The sequence below is a fragment of the Pinus tabuliformis genome, chromosome 5_1, assembly GCF_031772625.1.
Source record: "Pinus tabuliformis cultivar Carrire ecotype Pingquan chromosome 5_1, CPIR1, whole genome shotgun sequence".
Taxonomy (NCBI): domain Eukaryota; kingdom Viridiplantae; phylum Streptophyta; class Pinopsida; order Pinales; family Pinaceae; genus Pinus; species Pinus tabuliformis.
In genome coordinates, this window is record NC_142305.1 from 264,028,662 (window position 1) to 264,035,143 (window position 6,482).

The following is a 6,482-nucleotide window of genomic DNA, read 5'->3' on the forward strand; positions in this document are numbered from 1 at the left end:
AGAATTATAATTTAGTTATTTTTTAATAATTTTTAATTTGGTATCATAAAATAAAATAAATGTAATGATGTTTATTTTCTTTGGGCATATTTCTAATGTATATGATTATGCTAGTTGTTAGACATTTATCTAATGAAATATTTAATAAGTTGTTAGATATTTATAGGCTTTCAAGACACTTATCTAATACAATATTGAATAGTGGCAAGGTAAGCTAAGGGCTATGTGTTTCTAATTGATTTTGTTTGTCATGAGTTTAAAATGGTAGGATATCAAAGCAAGAATCAACAAAGTAGAAAGAGTAAAACAAAAAAAGAGAGGAAATATGTGCTCATAATGGATGTGGAGAGCATATCCCTGATTGGCTAGGGAGAATCCCAGCCACACAATTAGTGTTTCAAAAGTTGAATCTCAAGTTTTGAAAACACACATCCATAAAGTAGAAAGAGTATAAGATATAAAAGGGGAAAGATGTGCTCATAATGGATGTGCAGAGCATATCCCAGCTTGGCTGAGGAGAATCCCAACCACACAATTAGTGTTTCAAAACTTGAGTCTCAAGTTTTGGCAACTCACATCCATAAAGAAATTGAGTAGGAGACTTCATGGTTACAAATCCATCTATAAAAGAATGTTGATGTCAGAAAAATCACAACTAAGACGAAGATCACTCAATTAATTTCTCTATATCTACTATTGTCTATAATATTTTGGATGGCAAGCTCACCTATTGCAGAGGTCAAGCTGTTGCGTTCCAGGTGCAAAAAAGATTTCTCCCTTGGCATTATTAGTTTTGGTAAAAGTAATGACTAGAGCTAAAAAAATTAACTATTATGGTTATGTTTTAGTTGAAGCAACTAAGGTTTCCTAAAAAGAGGAATTTTGATATTACAAAAATTTAAAAATTAGTCTCTACAAGCAATATAAACAAATGTTTGTAATACAAGCAAATAAAGATGATTTCTTCTCCCAAGATATCATCCTTACAAGAATTGTGTGGAGATCTTGTTCACATAAGTATTTGAATTATTACATAGCTTCATTGGAGATGTTTCATCCTAAAAACAGATTTCCGGAATTACTTCAGTTGAATCATGAAAATCCATAAATACAAATGCAAGTATAAGCACTGAAAAACCTGCTCCACTTAGTAACCGAGGCATGCATGTGAAGTCCTTGGGCCAACTTGAAGCTGAAATAATTGGGATATCTCATTGTGAAAGTTTGAATATACCAACTGAGGATGAATTATCACAAAGACTGAACCTTTGTACAATTACTGACAAAATTATCAGGAGACCAAATTAATTCTTTAAGGTTCACCTATTTGAATTGAGATATGCAACCTGGGAAGGATTGTGACTATTGTAGTGGCTGAGGCGGTCGCATCGGTTGGGAAGAATCAGTGGCAGAAAAATCGGGTCAATTGTACAAGAAATGGTCACATGGTCGAGCATGATGGAAGTTTTCTGAGTTCATCGGTGCCATATGATTGTTACCAAGTCTGTAGCCAATTGTGGATTGATTGATTGAACCAAGATGTGTTGACATAGATCCTATTCTAGTGTATATTTCAAGGTAAATAAGTGCGTGAAGTATTATGAAACTAGAGCAGACTAAGTGTGATTGTCACATGATTTGATATTGTTGTTGCTTTCTCATGAATCCATGATTGCCACACTACCAAAATTGTCACACTGAAGTTTGATGACCAATTTTCCATCTTGATAGGTGCTGAGATCATTCTGGAAAGGCCCTATCTAGCCCCACTAGTCGAGTCGATTTTCATGAGGTTTGAGTTTGACATTGGTTGAAAGTCTGTATCATACTCTTATCGAGTTCTTTAGGCATATTGAAGCACTCTAGCTGGCCGAGTTCATAATTTTTCAGTTGCTTCGTTGAAAGTCAAGTTGTCAAGACAAGATATGTAGAGCAAAGTGGCATGGCTGAAACACTGAAAGTGCTTGATAGAAACACTCAAGACTCTATCAAAGAGTGAGATCATTATATTCACAAATACATAGATTAATCCCACTTGGGATTTATTTTTCACTAACACTCCGCTACTGCCGCACACTAATATTGATGACTCGTCGAACTATCGTCGTCATACAAACATGTGTGATTAATGTTCTAATAGATGTATACGTGTGCCAGGGATCCAATATCTAGTTACTGGGCATCCTTAGTAGACAGCACCAGTGGAGGACCAGTCTCCTTTGTAGTAGAGATCCTCATAGGGGTCATTGTGGGTGGAGAAGCCCCACGAACAAAGTGTACTTAGAAGTGGGTCTGCATCTCAGTCAACTAAGTGGTGAAGTTAGTTTTAGTACCATTGGACACTGAACAATTTGTTTAGGTATGCAAAACTATAGTTAAAAGGTGTTTCTCTCATATATATATATATATATATATATATATATATAGAAAAGGGGTCATAAGCGTTTATATATATATTATAATTATTTGGAAGTATAAGGGGATTTGAGATGAGGTAGGGGTTTGATATTATTATTTTATATCTATATCTATATATATATATATATATATATATATATATATATATATATATATATATATATATATATATATATATAGATATATATAGATATATAAGAAAAGAAAAGAGGAGAAGGGAAGGGGTTTTAATTCTTTTGGAATATACCATAGATAATGTTTAGCTACTTTAATGAGGTGCCTTGAAGAGATCCAAGAAAACACCCAAAAACATATTGATGAATTAAATAAAATGTATCGTCATTTACTCACCAATACTTTTTTAGATGACCATAATGGTAGAAATATAAGACCTTTCACGCTTCAGAAGCAAAGGAGGTATATGAAAGAGGGGCTAAGCTATTCACACTTGGATATGAATTGCAGGGAAAAAATTCAATCATAGACCTTCATAAGTTGGAGGAATTAGAGATGTGTTTCTCCAAGGCTGGTTGACCAAAATGGAAGAAATCCAGTTGGGTGCTCAAGCCATTCATGCCTATGTTGATACAACATGAACTCTTAGAGCATCTTGTAAAGAGGTTAGTCTCACAATTTCCACTCGTCTTAGCGAGGTCATATCTCTAACATCGCCTCTACTTCCTTACAATAATGATCTCATGATGGAGATATTGCAGTTGATAGTGGAAATCCTTCAAGCGTTGAACAACAAGGTGCTTGCTACCTTTGAGAAGTGGTGCAAAATATTAGAACCCATGGCAAAGTTTAGATTTTGCACATTCATGCTAAGTTTGAAATGTGACGACTTAATCCTATATAGATTTCAAAAAATTTACGCGAGAGTTACATGAGCTCATCGAGACCGTGTCAAAACAAGCATGCAAAATATTGTGTCCTTGTTCTTAGAGGGACATGCTCACATCTGCAAGATACTAAGATCCAAACTATTGACCATTTGGAGGAAGGAACTAATTGTATCACGAGCTGCCTATGATATAGTGAAGAAGTAGGTCATGCAAAACATAATTGTTTTTAAACAAACCTCCCAAACTATAGAGTGGGTTTTAGCATTATATAGTGTAATAGTCTACTTTCTTACTTAATATACTTGACCTATTTGATTTTCTTTCTATAGCAGTGGTGTTTAGACTACTATCACCTATTTTAATCTAGTTATACTAATCTTCTAGTCTCTCTCTCTCTGTTTTTCTTTTCTTTAGGCCTTCCTCAATCAAGTTTACATACCATGATAATACACTTCTCTATCCTTAAGCATAGAATTAGTAATTTTCAATATTAGTTGTAACCCTCTTCATAGGGGTACCTCATCCAAGTCTTCCCTCCCTCCTTAAAAGGTCTAGCAAGTGTTTCTATCCTTCCTATTCTCCTTAACCCTAAATTTTCTGTGACATAAACTTTTTTTTTTTTAAATTGTTTAGCTCTTAGTTGGCCCTTAGGTCTCATATTTGAAATTGTAACTATGATACCACTTGTCACATCTCCGGTGAATATTTTTTTTGGTCAAGTGTCCACATATACATTAATCATCACTTTATCAGTAAATCACAACCACAAGCACCAAGCTGTATAGTAAATATATTAACAATCAATCAAGTTAACTCGTACACACACACACACACACACACACACACACACACACACACACACATATATATATATATATATATATATATATATATCTTGTCATGCTTCTCTTCATAATTTTTTTCTTTCCTACAACCCTTTTGGCTCTTTTTTGGTTGTTGTTTCAATTTTCATCCTCCAAAGTTGTAGCAACTCAACAAAGTAAGCCTATGCTCACTTAGATAGGAGGAATCATTGGTCCTGGCATCCCCCCTCAATGAGGGTTAGAGGTAAAATATATTGCTCAAAGGAAGGTAAAATGCATGGCTCATCTCCTCTATACTCTTATTACATTAGTTTGTTTTTTTTTTTTTTTTTTTAACTCTTTATGCAAACAATAACTTTCTTTCTTATTTCTCGAGAAGGGTGAAATTTGCCTCTAGTAATTGCTCATCCCTCATGGGTATGATGTCCTTTGGTGCCAGAAGTCAGATATCAAGTTCTATGGAATATTTTAACTATCTTTATTCAAGGTATTCCTATTTAAGTTATTAACTTTTATTTTTATTCTCTAACCATTGGAAATTTATTGTGTTTTTGCACCTTACACGAAGGGAGTAGAGAGCACTCTGACTAGTAAGACTCATCTTCATTTCCCTTAATTTATTGGTGACCCAAAATAGGTTCTCATGCTATTTTTTCCCCTGGAAAAATCGTAATATTTCATTATGATTGAAAAATTACATGTTGTAGATGCCTTCTGGCATATGCTGTAAAAACACATTCAAAAATGTTGTGCAAAAAAGATGCAAAGATCCTTCATCACCACGCAGGGTGTACGGATTCAGGAAACTAGTCATGTAAAGCAAAAATATAAATTAATGTACAGGTGGGAAAAAAGTCAGACTTTTCTCCCTTTTTTCTTCTCAACCTTTCTCCAAACCCCCTGTGACTCTGTTGGAGTTATAAGTGCTAACGCTGTTTCAGCCACAGGTTGTGGATTGTCTTTATCGTAGTCTTATGTGTCTGATATGCGTTGGCATTTGTTTCTGCCCATATCCATAGTTTCTGATATACTTGCCAGTGTTGTGTCTATTTGTTCTTGTGGGTTTGTTTTTTCTGCTACTGGTTCTTTGTTCATCTGGCTGGTTTCAGTGGGGTTGGTAAATTACATTTCTTCTTCCTCCTCGTCATCCGGGGCGGGGGTGCAAAAAATTGCCATCCCTTAGCTTGCTTTTCTATTTTCTTCTTTCTGCGATTACCTTTTTTGTTTGCTCGACATGAGCTTTGTAGATGTCCTGTTTGTCGGCAAATTCGTCATCTGAATGTCGTATTTTCATAATCTAGGACCTGTGTCCAGCTCCTCTGTCTATGATTTAGCTGAATTTGATCTGGCAGGCCTTTGCTGAGGTCTACTTCCACACATATTCGTGCAAAAGTATATATTCTTTCCTCTATTCGTTGGGTGTCCATTTTGATGTAGCGTCCAATAGTGTTTACGATTCCAGCTAGTACTTGATTATTCTAGAGATGTATTGGGAGATTGTGAAGCCGCACCCAAACTGGCATTTTGGAGATGACCATAGTATTTGCATCAAAATCTGGGAACCATGGTGTGATGAAGAGTCCAGTGGATCCCCATAACCAAGGTCCTTCCTATATTACTATGTCTCTGTCTATTGCTGATTGAAATTTCACTATGAAAAAACCCTTGGAGCAGAGATGTATTTCGCATTGTGTGGTCCAGTTCGTGAAGATCCAATAAAATAGATGAGCTGGTTTGGGAAAAAAATAGTTAAATCTACAAATTATTGCTTGCCTTTCATATATTGTGCAATGCTCATCTAATTTTGGTGTTTCTATATTGTATTCCGGCGTATGATCTAGTTGTTCCACAATGTATGGTCTCGCGTCCATACCTGTTTGTTTCGGTGCTGCTCCTTCTGTGTTTTTCCCTTGTAGGGCATTTTTGAAGGAAATGATGCCTCGTTTTTTCCTTATTGAACTAGTACCACTTCCTTCAGCACTGTGAGGAATCCTGTTATTGTCAATTGCTCCCCCTCTTATCCTTAGATTGAGGATGATTGTTGACATTGATGTAATTTTGTATTCCCACAGGTATTTTGTGTCTTGTAGCACTCTGCCCCCATGTATCAGGGTTTGAGTTCTGATGGGGAATCCCAGCCATTGCATTATGATTTTCTGCACTTGCTCTACTGAATCTGTCTCTTTTACCCAAATTATTTTCAATTTACCTTCGAGGGTTTTCACAAAGACTTGAAAGCTGTATGGTCTTACTAGGGTTTCAGATTTTGTTTTCTGTAGATCTAACCCTGTGCTTTTGCTCTGCATCTTTTGCTTACTTCGAAATGTCTTTCCCGTGAGTGTGCTTCCAGATCTAACCAGAATAGGGGCAGATATGCTCTACAGAGGTCTAGATT